Source organism: Lactuca serriola, chromosome 8, assembly GCF_051521515.1.
Source record: "Lactuca serriola cultivar US96UC23 chromosome 8, Lser_US96UC23_V15, whole genome shotgun sequence".
Classification (NCBI taxonomy): Eukaryota; Viridiplantae; Streptophyta; class Magnoliopsida; order Asterales; family Asteraceae; genus Lactuca; species Lactuca serriola.
This window is the reverse complement of record NC_136415.1, coordinates 279584162-279604062: the sequence shown is the minus strand read 5'-3', so window position 1 is coordinate 279604062 and position 19901 is coordinate 279584162. Positions and strand designations below refer to the sequence as shown.

The window sequence follows — 19901 nt, the reverse complement described above, 5'->3', positions numbered from 1 at the left end:
CCACAACTGCCTAAGAGCCTTTTTTCCGGCTTGTCTTGACCATTTGAATCCTCGGAACCGGCCATGTTGGTTTCCTAAAATGGAAATCCACAACTTACTATTACTATATATGAATGTTTATGTTCAGTCTTCCCTTTTAAAAATGATAAAGAAGATGGCAAGAAATAGACCTAAGAAACAGTAAGGTTTATGACAGGTTGAGTTTGGCATAGTAAATAAATGATTTTCTTGATCAACTCTTACCATAGTAGAAGTCAAGAGCCATTTAAGCAAATAAGTATAGGATGTAGTAACAAATTATTCATTTTATTATATATAATCTAAAGTCTAAAGTCGATTTTAGATGCATAGAAAACAATCACAAATCTAAAATTACTAAGCAATATAGGCTTCAACTTCTTATTTGGGAAATACAATTATACAATCTCCCGTGATTAAAACTTATTGTCAAACCAGAAGACACCCTTGGCCTTTTCATTATCATCTGATTTAACATATACACATTCTTTTGCTTCTCTGTATAAGGCTTTCAGAATCGGTGTGTCATCAAACCTGTAATAATCTTTCAATATGGGCTTGATTGCTTTCGTGGCTTCCATTGCATGATAATGAGGTATCTTCGGGAATAAATGATGGATGACGTGAGTATTAGTGATGTTGTGGCCTGTTATGTTCAAGATCCCATAATCTCTATCGACTGTTGCAAGAGCTCCCCTCAGCCAATCCCATTCCGTTGAATCATAGTGGGGCAATGAAGAGTGCGTGTGATGCAAGAATGTAACACAAATAAGTGAAATGTTGACAATGAGCAGTGGCACGCCATACGTACAGAGCACCCATGTGAGCCCCTTGGTCATTACTAGATTGTAGAGGAAGTAAGTGACAATAACGACCCCAACATCAGAAACAATGATCTGAGCACGTTCACTTTTCGAGTAAATAGGGCTGTTTGGATAAAAGTGGCATGCAAACCTATCGTAGTTCCTGCCACCATAGTTGAACATTAGGTACAGAGGCCAGCCTAGGGTGTGGATGAACAAGATATAAAGGACTCGACCTGGTGGGTTGTTTAGGTAGACAACTAATGAAGGAAGATTAGATTTTAGTTTAGGAACGAAGACTTCCTCACGTTCAAGTGAAGCAGTGTTGGAATGGTGGCGGCCGTGACTGTATTTCCAAGAGAAGTAAGGGACAAGGAGAGCAGAATGTAGCAGAAACCCAACGGTGTCATCGACCCATTGGTAGTTACTGAAGGCATGGTGGCCACATTCATGTGCTATGACCCAAACACCACCTAGGACAGAGGATTGAAAGAACCAGTAAACAGGCCATGCGAGACAGGAGAGGTTGTGGGGGAGGAGGTGGATGTAACGAGAGGCGAGGTAGTACAAGATGAAGGAAATAGTTAGGTCGTATAAAAGGTAACTGAAAGAGCGAAGGATGGAGCGATTAAAACAATGAGGTGGGATTGCTTTCTTGAGATCCCCAATTGTGAATGGTGGTTTTTTGTAAGGGGCTCGTTGGAGGGGCTCCTCATCGTAATTTTTGCTTCCTTTTGATGGTTTTGACATTTGCCCACCTGTGACCATGTTTTACAGTGACCTGCATTAAGAAAAATGGTGCATATATAGTCATGCAATCTGATTTAAGTTCCAATTCTTGTTAGTAATGAGCGAATGAACTCGCGAATAGGAAAAATAACAGCAGGACGAACATGCATGTGGTTAATTGCATGGATACCTTTTGACTCTGTATTTTACGTGTATCTACTTCATATATATCATTGCCGATATAAAGTTGCGTACAGTTTTGTATGAATTATGAAGATCATTGGAGAAGGGAAGCACCTGACTAAGTCTTCGAGCGGTCTTCCTCTCTTTGTGTAAAAGATTCTCTAAATGTGTGATTAATTTCATTGGAGAAAGCAAGGTATTTATAATAGAGAGAGTTGGGTAGTTAGTGTGGTAAGCGAAGTAGGGCTACTGGATGTCAAATTTTCCGTAATTACATGCTTGCATGAATGGCTACCATCTAGTTTTAGCGTTTTAACCAGTAGGGTTGGTTGGCGAGTGGATTAGACACGTGGTTTAATTAATTGAGCACTCCAAATAATACACTTTGCTAGACTATTCCGCACATTTATAATTTTTAGAAAATCTGTGTAAAAATCCTAAATTTTGATTTAGTTTACGGTTTATTTTTTAATTAATTTTTTTAATGAAAAAAGACAGAATATCGTCTAATGTAATTATTTTCATCCTTTTAACCTACTTAACCGCTGATGTGACACAACTGACTTGGCTATATGTGACGACGTGGCAGCTGACAATGTATGCCACGTCAGCTACTTTTGTTTTATTTAAAAAATAAATGCCAAAATACAAATGGGATAGTGAAAATCGAACTCATAACCTCAAGTTTGAAAGGTCACACTAACACATAACTGGTGACTGTATTTCTTAACTTAAAAACATTAAGAAATAGAATCAGGCTTGGGCTACTCCACTTTCATTTATTTTTTTACTTTACAGATAGATATACGGCGTGTTTGACAAAAGTAGCTGTTAGCTGAAAGCGTGTAGCGGTTAGCGGGTAGCTAGTAGCTGGTAGCGGGAAGTTGTAGCTTTTATTTGGTATATGAATGTTTGGCAAAAGTAGTTGGAAGCTTTTGAAATACATAAAATTATATAAAAGGACAATTGATTAAAAATAAAAAAATATATAAATATATTTTTAAGGCTAATTATGGAAATTGATTTCAAAAGCTCCGGAGCGTTTTGTTAAAAGCTACATGAAGTAGCTTTTAGAATCGGAGTATTTTGTGAAAACTAAAAGCTAAACGCCCGTACTGCCAAACGAAGCTTTTTGTTTAAACTAGAGCGTTTTGTCAAAAGCTAAAAGCTAGAAGCTCCCAAACGCTTCCAAAAGCTCCGTGTCAAACACGCCCATAGTCTATTGTTTTCTGAAAATTATTATTATTATTATTATTATTATTATTATTATTATTATTATTATTATTTATTTTAATAATGTGTATATTATTATTATTATTATTATTATTATTATTATTATTATTATTATTATTATTATTATTATTATTATCGAAACCAAAGTAAATATAAATAAGTTGTCAAAAAATATTTTTTGAAAATACGTTTTTGAATAGATTACGTTTTTATATAATTTATATGTTTTTAAAAAAATATTTTTGAAAACATATTATAACTGGATTCAGAAATATATTTTTAAAATGTATATAAAATCGTATTTTTTAATAATAATAATAATAATAATAATAATAATGTTCAGAAAATAAATGATTATATATAAATGGAAAGAAAGAAAACATTAAAAGTGGTGTAGCCAAGTGGCAGGAAGTGTCTTTCATGAGGGGGAAAACCCGAGTGCTAGTTTCACCATCTATATTTTTGAATGTTTTTAAGGCGAGAATTGAAACCCTCTTCCCCAAATCTACATTAAAAACATGATTTTTATCAGCATCATGTCAACAGCTTTGCCAACTTGGCATGTCACTTAGCCAGTTTACCTGCCCAGCAGGTAAAAATGGGATATTAGCCGGTATCTTGGACTTTTTCATAAAAAAATAAATTAATTTAGGACTAAAGTGTATACTGGACCAAAACTTTGAGACTTTTTCGGAGACTTCCTTATAATCTTTCTATTTTTACTCTCCATTTTTTAGATTAAGTTCAAACCAGAACAATTATGCAATCGAGAACGCGAAAACCAATATGAGCCACTAATTTTAAACCTTAGAATATTATGTAACAACCCAAAAACCAGATAAAATATTCATTTTCAAATATGAGATTACAGTCATAAATTTTTTCCAAAATCCATTACATAATAAATATGTCTAATTATCAGAGTAACAATACCAGTAAGTGCGAAAAACAGTTGGGGATTGAATCTTGGGTCATCAAGCCAGACTCTTCCCTTTAGTACTGGAAGTACCTGATACCAAAATACATATTGTAAGTTAAAGCTTAGTGAGTTCCCCAAATATCACATAACATACAATCTCAAAAATACTATACAACATACATATGATTGCCATGGGCTACCCCCATGGTCTTTTCTCAGGAATTTCATGGGCTACCCCCATGGTCTTCCATGCCATGCGCTACCCTAATGGTCTTCCATACAAGTGTCACGGGCTACCCTCAAGGGCTTTTAACTCAAGCAAACACATAGACAATTATCATCCCGCGTGTCAAGTAATGGGCCAGCATTGGTGTCTTCGACCCATTGATATAGTGAGAAAACTCACCTCGGTCTGCTGATAAATACTAACTGCTCGACTACTGATCCGTGAAATCCAACACTATACATAAGCAAATTATCCTAATTAGGAATACGTTACAATCATGACTACGGGTCTAAAATTCCAATCCAATTCCTAAGATCAAGGCCCCCCTCTTCACCTTACCTTTAATAGGCTTAACCATTCTTGGACCAAACACAACAATGAGCGCTAAGGCCCAAAGGCCCAACTCCTAACACTTAAGGCCCACAAAACAAGTCCAAAAACACCCTTAGCCCAAAACAATATTCTGGTGGCCCAAAATACAACCCTAAACTCCTAGGGTCCAAGATAAAGCCCAATAGAGAAGGCCCAAATGTCCGCAGCCCACAATTGAGTATGTGAGGCGTACTCAGCTTGTACACTAAGCGTACACGCTTTAAGGGCTTGTACGCAGCGCGTATGAGCTTGTATGTCCATCGTACTCCCCCTAATTAACCAACTTCACTTTTTGGCTCTTAATTGATTAAGGCATTAACCTAAAACTCAAATCCGACCTCCTTAAAGTGGTTTTTCACGTAAAGTTGCCAACTTTACATGCATTCATGGCTTAATGAGGGCCTAGAGCTCAAAAGAGCTTAATAAATGACTTAAGACTTGCATTGTGGTCACAAACACCAAACGTTTGCACTTTTAAGCTTAAGGAACCCACCAATCATCCACATCTACAAGATTTAGCATCTCAAATGGTCTTAACTCCTCAAGACCAGCCCAAAGGGACCAAAAAGGACCATAACAAGCTAAAGAAGTAGATCTAATCAAAGGATAGGTAACGTATGAACTTTATACCTTCAAAAGCTTCCTAAGATGATGTAGATACAAGATCATGAAGCTCAACCACATCTAAGGCTTGCACAACAAGTTCTTCTTGTTGCAGACACAAAAAAAAAAGGCAACTAAAGTCACTTTCAAGCTCAAAGATCACACTCCAAAGCAAACTAGGGTTTTAGGAACGCTTAGAGGTGTGGAGGCTGATAATCGTGAGGGTCCAAAGGTTATAAATGTTCTTAAATAGTTGTCATGCCCAAAAAATCATGGTTTTGCTTTTGGCCACATACGCCCCGCATACGTGGTTCAAGTCTGCGATCACTCTAACCATGTACGCTAAGCTTACTTAGATGTACGCTGAGCGTACGAAGGTACCTATTTTGCAATAAAAAGCATGACCCAAGGAGTAAAATGTCACACCCCCGAACCGGACGGCGAAAACGTCCAAGGGCTCTTGTGACTTAAATTGCATACCATCACAATAATTATACATGAATCATAACATCATTCATCACCATGCATGAAATAGTACAAAATGATATTGTTTACATCTATTACATTGTTTTAGTCATTACAATTTCATAACATAAACCGTTCGATGGGAAATCTAAGCAAAACACCATGACATAACTTGTACTTATTCTTCGGCTTACCTGTTACCTGAGAATACAAGTTATTTTGAAAAACGTCAACATATGAAATGTTGGTGAGTTCATAAGTAATGTTATGAAAAAATGATTTTTATAAAGTTTGAAAACCCAGAAAATCCGATATTTTCTGAAAAGAGTATTTGTTTATAAAAAGTGTGAAGATCCGTAAATATGCTTGTCGATTTTGAAAACATGTATAATTGTTGAACTTTGTATACATCACATAGGTTAAAATGCTGAACTCCCTGGGAAAACCCGATGTTTTCCCAATACGTAAATTACATGACTTGTTTATTGTTATACCGATACGACGATTGTTTTTTTATTACCCAAGTGACATTGGATTAATTAAGGTTTGTGAGTTGTTACAATCACGCATTAATGAAAATGACTAGTTTATAACTACAAATTATGAACGATCCTTAAGGCGTCGTTCGTACTACTCACATAATCCAACCACCCTGACTTCTCTTGATTAACTCCACGAATCTGATTACTCGAATTCTCATAAGCCGGTCAACCGAGGAGAAAGGAGGGTACGAAGCCCCCTTTATTTCCATAAGTTATTCAAGGCTATCGGGAATGCGAAAGGCACTTGGCCCAACTCACATTTGATTTCTCGACCTCACTAGCAGTACTAAGGGACCATTGGGGCCCAATAGCACAATAGAGCTATTGAAAGTCCTTTCACATGAAATTGGGTCATAGAAGGCCCATTAACATGTAAGCGCGTTCCCTTCGGGCCCAAAGATCATGTTATTGGGCTAGAAAGGCCCAACAAGCACGATTTGAAACTTTCAAGCCCAAAGTTTGAATGTTGACTCCTCATAGTTGTCGTGTGTTTATTGAAATACTATGGTTTATTGATTTTTGTTTTGTTAATAATTCGAGACCGAATCAATTCGTTTTGTAACGATATTAGTTGTTGAGATTGTATTTGTTTTTACGTTTCATCGATAGTCATAGATCTTGTATTTTTTCTTAATGAATTAATTTGTTTAAAAGTAAGATTTTTACCTTTTCGCAACCTTTCTTTTATAAAAATAGCACTTTTAGTCCTTTATATAAAAGAATTTCATTTTAGTCCTTAAAACATTATTTTGACACTTTTGTATCATAAACTTGTTGAAAAGACATTTTTAGCCTAAATTTATTTTGTAAACGGCTTTAGTCCTTCCAGAATGATGTTTTCTCGGTTAAAACCCCCAATTTCGCAACTTTTACAGTTTTGGCCCAAAATAGAAAATTTTTACATTTTTGATCCTTTTTGAATTTGAAAAGCATTTTTGACCATTGAAATAGTTTTAATACACTTCAAATCCCCTGTTTTACAGAAAATTGCATTTTCAGCCCCTCAAACATAGAAATCTCGCATTTTGAGGGTTATTGGGTCGAAAAGCCCAAATTTAGCCCATTAAATTCAAAATTTACAATTTAAGCCCCTCAAAAATGTTATTGTTCAGAAAATTTATTATAGAAACTGTTTGGACGCTTTTGACCCTCCAGAAACTATAATTTTTCGGTTTGGACCCTAAGTTTTTTATTTTTTACAATTTAAGTCCAAAAATGGGTTTTATGTTCAAGTATGTTCATCCTAACCATATAAACTATTTTTCTTGACTTGATTAGTGTAAAATAGTTTAAGTTAGGTTTATTTCCTTCCTCATGTTTTAGATCTCGGTTTTTACACAATTTTTGGATAACATATTCATCAGAAACACATGATATCACACACATACATGCATCAAATCACACATAGCATACATTTACACATAGATCTACACATTTACTTGTATTCTCCCCCATAAAACTCATAAAAACCAAAAATAAGGGGGTATCAAACTCACCTTGAGTTGTGGATCGGTTCTGAAGAAGATTTGGAGAAGTTTGGTGCTATTTTCGGCCCTAGCAAGCCTTCCTTTGTTGATTTCGAACTTAGAGGGTTTCTAAGAGAGTGGTCATGATTTTGCATGGGTTAGGAAGAGATTTTTAATAAAACAAAGAATCTAGATCATAGATCCAAGCATGATCTTACCTTAGATGAAGAATTTGTGGGATAATTTCCTTGAAAAGCTTCCTAATCTCGAAAACTTGGTGAAGAAATGAGAGAGTTTCTTGAGAGGATTTTTGAGTGAAGTGAGGGTGTGTGTGTTTGGGTTTGGCCGAGAGGAAGAGATAGGAGAGAAGAGAGAGTGTGTGAGGTGATGGTTGTATAGAAGCATGAGATATTGCATGGAAGACCTCCATGTAAAAATGAGGTGGCAATCTTAAAAGTCAACTCTCCCTTTTATTTGGGCTTGGGCCAAGAATGGAGAGGGAAAAAGAAAAGGATTGGGCCTTGTATGCTTAAGCCTATTTCATGGTTATGTTAAGTGATGTTTGGCCCAAATATATATAAGTATGATTTGTATAACCTATTAGGGCTAAAGTAGTTTAATTATGGTCCATTTAAATAATTTATTTCATTCTAGGCCCAATATGGCCCAAAATATTGAAATAAATGAAAGTGGGTCCAATTAGAGCCCATTTAAGAGGTCTAAGCCCATGATATTCCAATTGGAAGCTTATTGGTCCATTGGGCCCAATAAGGAAGTCCTAGTCCAAAATGGACTTAAACAAGGACTTCTTGGGTTTCCAATTATTTGTTGACTATTTGTAGTGCATGTATGAAGTGTTTGATTGAAATTTTGTTGTCATAGAGTAAGCATCATGCATGCTTTCATGTTTTTTATTCATGATTGACATAAGTGTTGTAGTTACAAGGCACCAAAAATTTCTAGTTGTGACATCGTCCCCCCGTTAGAGGGAATTTCGTCCCGAAATTCTTTTGAAAGCTAGATTTGAGAATGCTAGAATAGATGAGGGTACTTTTGCTGTTGGGTTTTGAGCATTCTAATACTCCTATGGTGTACATGCAACCCTATAAACCTTGGATCTATGTTTTCTCTATTATACATGCAAATAAGAACTTTCCAAGGCTTTAATCCTAACTAGCATATTATGATGTTCTTAATCTACAAAGTACTAGTTAGAAGACATACCTTTTGATGTAGCTTGATGTCTTCAAGCTTTAAGAGCTTAGCCCCAATAGTGTGGAAGCCTCAAGTGGAATCACAAATCACCAAAACACCTTGGAAGACTTTAGAGAATATGAATACTTGGTTCTCTCTTAGTGAAATCGGCTAGCCCTCTTAGTGTATCACACTAGTGCCAATTTCACCAACCAAAGACATCTTTATATAGTATGGAGGATTAGGGTTAAACCCTAATACCCATGACCTTTCATTTCCTAGGATCCATGGGTTAAACACTCCATGGACTATCCATGAAAGCTTAGCCCAACCTAAATGAACTTGGCCCATTCCATATATATAAGAGTCCATATTTAATTAGTTCCTTTTGATCACTTAATTAATTATAAATTAATTCTTGATCAATACTAATTAAATAATATGATTCCATATTAATATATTAGAACTTATAATATATTAATATTAATCATAAACATACTATTCTCAAAAGATTATCCATATAAATTGTGTCGGTGAAGTGCAACCCAAATGGACCATGCCGGGTCGGGTCAAGTACATACCAAATATAGTTATGGACTTAGACATTAATCCAACAATCTCCCACTTGGATAAGTCTAAAACTATTATTGCGTATGACTTCAAACCTAACTGGCAATCGTAGCTCTTAAAGCCGCTGTCAAACTCTGACCTTGTAGATGAACTCTGACCTTTGTCAATGACTTGTCCATTAGATAAGGGATCATATATTCCTCCATTCTAGATATCATATGGACTGATACATGGATTATAATCATTCTCTCTGTCCATTTGTTGTTTCCCGATTTGCGATTTATGACGACCGACTAATTGAACAAATCAAATCAGTCCTGGCCCGGCCGAGCACTTCCATTTGTCATCATCAAATCATCGAGGGGCCCACAGATATCGCTTTTATCCCGAAGGTAAAAGGAACGGATAAACTTCGACTCATATGGCTTGTTCTACTACTTGTTGAATCATACAAAAAGGCACGTTTTATAGCACCGAGTTACCAAATGCGTTTTCGTGCAATCAATGTACTATCAACTCATAGTAACAACTCATATCTCTAGGTTTGAAGAATATAAGATATTATCGTCTCATGATCACTCGTGATAAAATCCATGAAGTGATTCCAATGAGCGCGGGTTGAATCCAATACTCAGAACTTATGAGCACTCATGAGTGTTGTAACCCTTTGTCCAACACCTTAGACCTCTACAAGCCAACCCATGACAGTCTTAATTCATATCTACTTCCAACATATGACCGACTGTGGATGGTTTGAATAACTTAGTCATTCCGGAAGAATAACCCAGTTTATTCGGGAAGTCAAAACATGCAAAGTGAAACACAATAATAATTGAATCCAATATGGTATCAAAACCTATGAACATAAATAAAACACCTTTTATTTATCACCATATGATTGCACATTATTCATTGTATACTGTTTCAGCTATCAACTTTATTCTTGACTTTAAAACAATAGTTGTCCCATGCTCCAAGCATGTACACTATGTTTTTCTAAACACTAGTCATGCCACACACCAAGTATGCATACTATGTTTGTCTATGATCTTTACTTTGTGAACTAGATCAATTGAACATAACTTCAATGATTCTCTTTTCACACTCCCAAATCCTTACTGCAAATGCAAGAATTCCAAATTCATGTCATTTACTGAAATCTGTTAGATTCTAAACTTATATGCATTGATCCTCTTGTAATGATTATGTACAAAGTCATAAAGACTTGACAACAACCATTTCAGAGTATTCCAAAGGAGATCAGCTCCTTGGAAACATCTTTCTTGCATTAAGTTTCCTAATCTTAAACAGATTGAAAATTCTAACTTTGAAACATTTCCAGATTCCATTTTGACTATCACTTCTGAACAAGAGTTGCCTCCTTACAGACTATGTCAATATGGTCCTTCCAGAATTATCACTATACTTCCAACTGTCCTTGAGCAACCAATCTTTGGTAAACCTTAGATTGTCCTCGACAATTGTTTAATCCTTTTAGTCATATCCAGTTCTAAACCTTTTCCCTTCTTAATGCCCCAGGCATCTGGAAAATTTTAGAATGGATGAATATAGCACATGTAATCGATCCTATATCCGAAGTATATGGGAATCGATTCATGATGTCTCACATAAAGACTAAACCAGTCTTTTGCTATAACATTTCTATTTCAATTTTCCAAGTTCTCATAATTCAGATTATGAAAAGGGATGCCGTAATCATAATCGAATTTTAGAACGCAAATAATGGACTCATATACAAAATTTCCTTATGTTGAGCCATTCCAACATGAAATTCATATATATCCTTGACTAAATGATTAAAACCTCACGATCTAAGCTTATAGATTTGAGATGAAGTATAATTTTCTCTCCCTTAATTATAGCAAAACAACTTTTTCCCAATTGAAACTTTTGTTTTCTATAATTAACATTGCTAACTTGCAATACTTATCATAATTATCATGCTCCCACTAACATGATGATTATTAGCATAACACTTATGCTCCCACTAGCTTTGACATGTACTCAGAAATCAGCTGACTTTCTTACCAAAGTTCATATTTCTGATACTAGATTGTTTTGATAAAACTTAATCAAAAGCATACACCTTCCCTTAGATATCACACTTGTGTGTCTAAACAATTATGAAGAGGGATGCCGTAATCATAATGGTTAGACCTTTTTGCTACTTCTCACAAGTCCAGGTTAGTGTGCCGGTAAACCACACACGCTCCACTAACGACTTTGAGAATGCAAATATCACAATTGCTATCTAGCTAAAATCTACTTAGTGAAAGTGTTTCCTCACCATCATTTTCATGAATCGGAGAGAAACCTTATGACACTTAGATTTAATGGTGTTTGTGTTCTTATCCATGTGAATTGTCAAAACCATAGACACAAGACAAGGATAATGACAAATACAAACTCATATGGACTGAACTCAATCTTAATTTCTTGCCACCTGGCAGCTCAAGGGCCTGCCATTGCTTCCAAGAAGTTGTGCAACAAATTGAGAACTCTAAGAACTCATATGCAAAGCCAACTTTAACTGGAATGGGCACAGAATATGTCAACACGATAGGTTATAAACCTCAAGTCGTGTGCTAGTGAAGAACTTCAGGTTTATTCTTGATTAGTTCTTGAGACTTTCAAGACCTTTAAGACTCCCACTGTCCTCTTGACATATAAGACTCCCTTGTCAAACATCCAAGAGATAGTGCGGATTCTAATCAAGACAAACACTTCACACAATTGGCCTTAGTTGGTCTTTGTTTTATCCAAAACATCACAACTTACCAATTTCAAATGTACAAGAGTTTTAAACCTTCTTTAAGACATGTCACTCAAGTTACAATCTTAGAGTATAACTCTAAGAATTGTTTTTGGAACGAAGTGTGAATCATATTCTTGATTTAACCACTTCAACAATTCAAGGTCCTCTTCTTAGCTATAAGAAGGCTCTTAGAGGATGAATTGTGATAAGGTCTCTAAATCATTAAGATGATCACAAAACTGATACGAAAGTACTCTCCCATCTTTTCAGATTTGAGAAATTTTTATCCTTCTGCCTAATTTGATTCTTCTTATTCGCTCTGTCATACATTGGAACCTTTTTCCAATGTCTCAGAGTTACTCTTAAGCTTGTAAGTATAATCATATTTACTGAGCTTTTGTAAATTATGACGAATAATCTTATCGATCTTTTGTGGTGGACTTGACCAGTGCACAAGACAGTGTACTCGATCCCTTAGTCCTTCACTTGACTCACACATCCATGTGAACAAGTAATTAGTCTTAATTTTCCAATACTTGAAAGTTCTCATTCATCATGCTATACAACTTGCATGATTCCAAGTTCCGGTCCAATTGAAACTTGGGTGATGAGAATCTTTCCTTATTTGGTAAATTTAGACATTACCACAAGTGAAAGAATCAATTTCATACTTCCACTCTTGCTATTAATGGAATCTTATAAGCAACAAAAATTTCCACAGATGCCATTGTAAGGATATTTTAAAATAAATAAAATCAAAAATTTTCCTTTTATTTTAAAAACTTTGCGGAAGAACTTGTCCTTACAATCCATATGAAAACTTGTTGTTATCTATTCCTAAGCAATATCTCATGACTCCTAAGAAGTAGCTCAAGAATCCGATCTTCAAACTATGCGATAGAAATCCATCTACGCCATCAGATTCAACATATTCTTTCTTTAAGTTTCTTCACTTTTCTTGATTCTTAAAACATCACCATGTGACCTAGTCACATCATGTATCAGGAATCTCAGAATAGAAACTTAGCAGAGTTAGATAGTGGAATTTACCTGAAGTAGAGTCAAACTTATTGACTTTAACATCCTAAGGTAAATTTGGCAGCTTCGCAACCAATGCCCCTTCCTTTGGCAATATAAACATATGGACCCTTTGATAATGGTACAAGGGACTATCACAGACTTAGCTTTTCTCTTTACCATTTGGTCAACCGAGTTGACTATGGCCGATCCCTTTACCATTGGGAAGAGAATGCTTTTCTGGATTTCCTGTGTCACTATTGTCAATGTCCATCAAGTTTTAAGGAAGTTGATCTTAACAAATAGATAAGATCATTAAGGGTCTTGTCATAGTCTGTTTCATAGGTGTCCCAAAGGAACTCACTATGTGACTTAGAAAGTGATTGAACGAGCAACTTTCTCAAGACTTTGACACCCAACTCTCCCGGCTTGTCAATATGTGACTACATCTCAAAGATGTGATCACACCTAGACCTTGCCTTGCCAATAGGGATTGAGTGACCTTGAACTTGTGGGTTAGGGAGAATAATTGGAGGAGGTGAAAGAAGTATGATTTCCATGAGACATCATCTTCATTTAGGAAAGCTTGTTTCAAGAGATTTAGGAAGATCATAAATGTCTAAACCAGACATCTTTTGGGAGATATTCAAGATAGTTGATCTTAAGTCCTTAATATAACACCCAATATGAAATATTAAGGCTAGGACCCAACAAACTATTTTATAACTTAGAAGAGGGATGCCGTAATCCAAGCTATAAAATATTTGAAGGTAGGTGAATGACGATTCACCAATTTCCACCAAGATAAACGAAATGTATTATTAGGTTTTAATTGGTTTTGAAACTCCTAGATCTATTGAGATTCATTGAACTGTTCAATGGCATGTTTCAATCTCGAGTGTGCCCTTCAGGTTTTGTGACTGGGATGCCGAGGATCACAAAACAAGGTGTGAAGTAACCATGCAAATTACTTGGTACCCTTAAGTGTTTACCCCTCAATCAATGTGCCGGTTAACCACACACGCTCCATCGATACTATGATAAATATTAAGTCACCCTTTACCTACCTTGTTAAGTCCAAGTTAGTGTGTCGGTTAACCAAACACGCTCCACTAACGACTTAGACAAAGTGTAAAGTGTAATTTCATGGGTTAGCACCTTATTCACATTTTTCCTAATTAACTAAGATTGGGTATTATTAAGAGTTTAGTTACTTAGTATTATCATTAATACTTTTAATGAATGAGAATTATAGTCTTGTCAAACCCGTTCGGCTAACGACCCTCCACCGGTCAAGCAAGCGGTGGGTGAGAGTGGACACCCATTAAGTTGCCATTTTATAGGCAACAACCTTATACCCACCTTATAGACCGGCTTCGTGAATGAGGCGTACTAGCGGTAAGACTGACTTTACTCTTATACATATATATATTATTAACTTATAATATTATAAAGTATAAGGGTTGAATTTTAACTTTTAAAATTCTAAGGGCTAACTTGGAATTAAAGTATTCATAAGAGAAAACTTTACAAATTCCAAAACTTGAGGGCAAGTTTTGAAACTATTCAAAACTAATTAATTCCATAACTTATGTGTTTAAAGTAGTTTTAATCCAAAAACTCTTCAAGTTCCATAACTTGAGGACAAGTTATGGAAGACATTAAACTAATAAAAGAATTAACTTTTCTTTATTTTATAACTTATGGAATTAATTAAGGTTACACCTTTTTTTATTTTATTTTATTTTATTAAATGAAGAGACTCTTGGTCCTCCATAACTTGAGGACAAGTTATGAAGTCATAAAACCATTTAATTAGAACTAGACTCTTCATTTTTTGTAACCTTTGCCAATTTTTATGAGTTTTATGATTCTTAAATGTGACTTTTCATATAACTTGAGGACAAGTTACAAAAACACATTTTAGAATCAATTCTTAGATTAATTTGGATTAAAACCAACTATCACATAATTTTATTCATTAATCTAAATTCACTCATAAAACAAGGGAACACAAAAAACTTTTGGTGATCCATAACTTATTCTTAAGTTATGGAATCCTTTAAAACATTAACACCGAATTTTGTAACTCCATAAAAACTTTGAATCAATTTTTTTTTAAATGAAAGTGGGTCCAATTAGAGCCCATTTAAGAGGTCTAAGCCCATGATATTCCAATTGGAAGCTTATTGGTCCATTGGGCCCAATAAGGAAGTCCTAGTCCAAAATGGACTTAAACAAGGACTTCTTGGGTTTCCAATTATTTGTTGACTATTTGTAGTGCATGTATGAAGTGTTTGATTGAAATTTTGTTGTCATAGAGTAAGCATCATGCATGCTTTCATGTTTTTTATTCATGATTGACATAAGTGTTGTAGTTACAAGGCACCAAAAATTTCTAGTTGTGACATCATCCCCCCGTTAGAGGGAATTTCGTCCCGAAATTCTTTTGAAAGCTAGATTTGAGAATGCTAGAATAGATGAGGGTACTTTTGCTGTTGGGTTTTGAGCATTCTAACACTCCTATGGTGTACATGCAACCCTATAAACCTTGGATCTATGTTTTCTCTATGATACATGCAAATAAGAACTTTCCAAGGCTTTAATCCTAACTAGCATATTATGATGTTCTTAATCTACAAAGTACTAGTTAGAAGACATACCTTTTGATGTAGCTTGATGTCTTCAAGCTTTAAGAGCTTAGCCCCAATAGTGTGGAAGCCTCAAGTGGAATCACAAATCACCAAGACACCTTGGAAGACTTTAGAGAATATGAATACTTGGTTCTCTCTTAGTGAAATCGGCTAGCCCTCTTAGTGTATCACACTAGTGCCAATTTCACCAACCAAAGACATCTTTATATAGTATGGAGGATTAGGGTTAAACCCTAATACCCATGACCTTTCATTTCCTAGGATCCATGGGTTAAACACTCCATGGACTATCCATGAAAGCTTAGCCCAACCTAAATGAACTTGGCCCATTCCATATATATAAGAGTCCATATTTAATTAGTTCCTTTTGATCCCTTAATTAATTATAAATTAATTCTTGATCAATACTAATTAAATAATATGATTCCATATTAATATATTAGAACTTATAATATATTAATATTAATCATAAACATACTATTCTCAAAAGATTATCCATATAAATTGTGTCGGTGAAGTGCAACCCAAATGGACCATGCCGGGTCGGGTCAAGTACATACCAAATATAGTTATGGACTTAGACATTAATCCAACATTTGCTTCATTTGGTCTTCGCGTTCCCACGTGAATTCTGGCTCACGCTTTGCGTTCCACCGTACTTTCACGATCGGGATGCAACTTTGCTTAGTACGCTTCACCTCCCTGTCCATGATTTCGACTAGTTCTTCAACGAACAGGAGATTCTCATTGATTTCAATTTCGTCAAGGGGAATGAAGAGAGTTTCATCGGATAGGCACTTCTTTAGATTGGAAACATGGAACACGGGGTGTACACTGCTGAGCTCAGCGGGTAGCTGCAGTTTGTATGCCACGGGACCTATTCGGGCAAGGATCTTGAAAGGTCCAATGTATCGTGGGTTCAGTTTTCCCCGTCTTCCAAAACGAATGACCCCTTTCCAGGGAGAAACTTTTAACAGCACTCGATCCCCGACTTGAAACTCTAAGGGCTTTCGTCGTTTATCAGCGTAGCTCTTTTGTCGGTCGTGAGATGCTTGTAGTCGAGCTCTGATTTGAACTATCTTCTACGTGGTTTCCCATATGATCTCCGGTCCCGTTAATGTCTTGTCTGATGCTAGTTCCTTTGCTAGCTGGGTGTCGCCTACCTCAGCCCAACACAACGCTGATCTACACTTACGTCCATATAGCGCTTCGAAAGGAGCGACTTTGATGCTCGAGTGGTAGCTATTGTTATACGAGAATTCAACTAAGGGTAAGTGGGTATCCCAGGACATCCCAAAGTCTATCATACATGCGCGAAGCATGTATTCGAGCGTCTGGATGGTTCGTTCACTTTGACCATCCGTTTGTGGGTGATAAGCAGTGCTCATGTCGAGCTAGGTTCCTAGTGCTTTCTGAAGTGACTGCCAAAAACGTGAAGTGAACCTACTATCGCTATCTGAGATGGTAGATACTGGCACTCCGTGAAGCCTCACGATTTCTCGAATGTATATTCTTGTCAGTCTCTTCATCTTGTAGGATTCTTTTATTGGCAGGAAATGGGCGGATTTCGTCAGTCGGTCAACTATTACCCATATAGTGTCTAATCCATCTGACGTATTGGGTAGCTTGGTCACAAAGTCCATAGAAATCCCTTCTCATTTCCACTCGGGGATTACTGGTTGCTGTAATAACCCCGAGGGCTTCTGGTATTCCACCTTTACTTTGGCGCAAGTAAGGCATTTGCTGACATAGGTGGCAATTTCTGCCTTCATGTTAGGCCACCAATAATGTTGTTTAATATCCAAGTACATTTTGTCCGAACCTGGATGGATGGAGTATCGCGTCTTGTGAGCTTCATTCATGACTACCTCCCTAAATCTTCCAAGTTTGGGGACCCAAATACGATTCATGAAATAGTATACTCCGTCCTCTTTCACCTTGAGATTCTTCTCCATTCCGCGTAATGCTTCGCTTGGTCTGTTTTCCGCCTTCATGGCATCTGACTGGGCTGCCCTGATCTGAGTGGTTAGGTGAGATTGGATGGTTATTTAGAGAGTTTTCACACGACGGTTAGAGTACTCTTTACCGCTCAAGGCATCAGCTACCACGTTGGCCTTGCCTGGGTGATACTTGATTTCAAACTCGAAATCGTTTAATAATTCAAGCCATCTTTGTTGCCTCATATTTAGCTCTTTTTGATTCGAGATGTGCTGGAGACTCTTGTGGCCCGTGAAGATGGTGCACTTCGTACCATAGAGGTAATGCCTCCAAATCTTCAGAGCGAAGACCACTGCTCCCAATTCCAGATCATGGGTCGTATAATTCACTTCGTGTGTCTTTAGTTGGCGGGATGCGTAATCTATCACTTTTCCACGCTGCATGAGAACGCAACCTAAACCCTGATTTGACGCATCACAGTAGACCACGAAATCTTCCGTTCCCTCTGGTAGAGATAGTACCGGGGCACTGCAGAGTGCTTGCTTCAGAGTTCGGAATGCAACTTCTTGTTTGTACGTCCATTTGAATGGTACACCCTTTTGTGTAAGCGAGGTAAGTGTTTTGGCGATCTTAGAGAAGTTCTGAATGAACCTCCTGTAGTAACCTGCTAGGCCTAAGAATTGGCGAATTTCTGTGGGTGTTGTTGGAACTGCCCATCCTTTGATGGCTTTGACCTTAGAAGGATCCACATGTATTCCTTCCTGACTAACAACATGACCCAACAAAGTTCACGCTACGGAGCCAGAACTCACACTTGGAGAGTTTTGCGTATAGCTTCTCCGTTCGCAGGGTTTCCAGGATTTGTCGGAGATGTTGGCCATGCTCTTCTTCACTTCAGGAATAGACTAGAATGTCATCAATGAAAACAATAACAAAGTTGTCTAGGAATGGTCGGCATATTCGATTCATTAGGTCCATGAATGCGGAAGGGGCATTCGTTAGACCGAAGGGCATTACGACAAATTCATAATGTCCGTAACGAGTTCGGAAAGCTGTTTTGGGAATATCCTCTTCCCGGACCTTGAGTTGATGGTACCCGGATCATAGATCTATCTTAGAGAAGTAACTAGCTCCTTGCAGCTGGTCAAATAGATCGTCGATTCGTGGGAGTGGATAGCGATTTTTGACAGTGAGCTTGTTTAGCTCCCTGTAATCGACGCACATCCGAAAAGATCTGTCCTTCTTTTTGACAAAGAGAACCGGAGCTCCCCATGGTGAGTAGTTGGGTCGGATGAATCCTTTGCCCAGGAGTTCGCTAAGTTGGCTGGACAATTCCTGCATCTCAGCAAGAGCTAGTCGGTAAGGCGATTTAGCGAGGGGAGTTGCTCCTGGAACAAGATCAATTCAAAACTCAACTTGTCTCTCTGGGGGTACTCCAGGAAGATCTTCAGGAAATACTTCTGGGAATTCATGCGCTACTGGAATGTATCGAATGTTAACCTATTCCTTGGTTTTATCCACTATATGCGCTAGGAACGTCAAATCGTTCTTTCGCAGATGCTTCTGTGCCTGGACGCATGAGATGAGGCGAAGGTTCGTGCTAGGTTTGTCTCAGTATATAATTAGGGTTTCGTGATCTAGAAGGTGAAGGCGAACGGCCTTCTCGTGACACATAATTTCAGCATGGTGAGGGCTTAACCAGTCCATGCCAATAATTACATCAAAACTCCTAATGGAAACAGGCATTAAGTCTATTCGGAAGACGTGTTGATTTAGAGTTAGGGTACATCCGATGTAGATTTCCCCAGTGGATTCGGTATTCCCATTGGCCATTTCCACCGTAAAGGTTTCATTGAGCTTCTGGGGTTGTTGTTTTAACAAATGTTTAAACTTATTGCTCACAAAACTTCGCTCCTCTCCGGTATCAAATAGGATGCATACATAAGTGTGGTTTTGGAGAAACGTACAGGTAACAACAGCGGGATCCTGAATCGCTTCTCCCTGACCCATGGTCAGCATCCTTCCTGTTCCTCTATTTCCGGGATTGTTGTTGTTGGGGCAGTTTCGACGGAAATTCCCAGTCCTTCCACATCCATAGCAGGTGTGGCTAGGTCCTACATTGTTGCCTCCAGTGTTGGTGTTGTTGTTGTTGTTGCGGTTATTGTTGTTGTTGTTTCCCTATTGTTGGTTCTA

The 19901-nt window shown here is 37.1% G+C and overlaps 1 pseudogene; it reads right to left on the bottom strand.

Moving 5' to 3' along the window:
* Positions 1-287: 287 nt before the first annotated feature.
* Positions 288-1900, bottom strand: LOC145068792 (delta(12) fatty acid desaturase FAD2 pseudogene; annotated as a pseudogene).
* Between the last annotated feature and the right edge of the window lie 18001 nt (positions 1901-19901).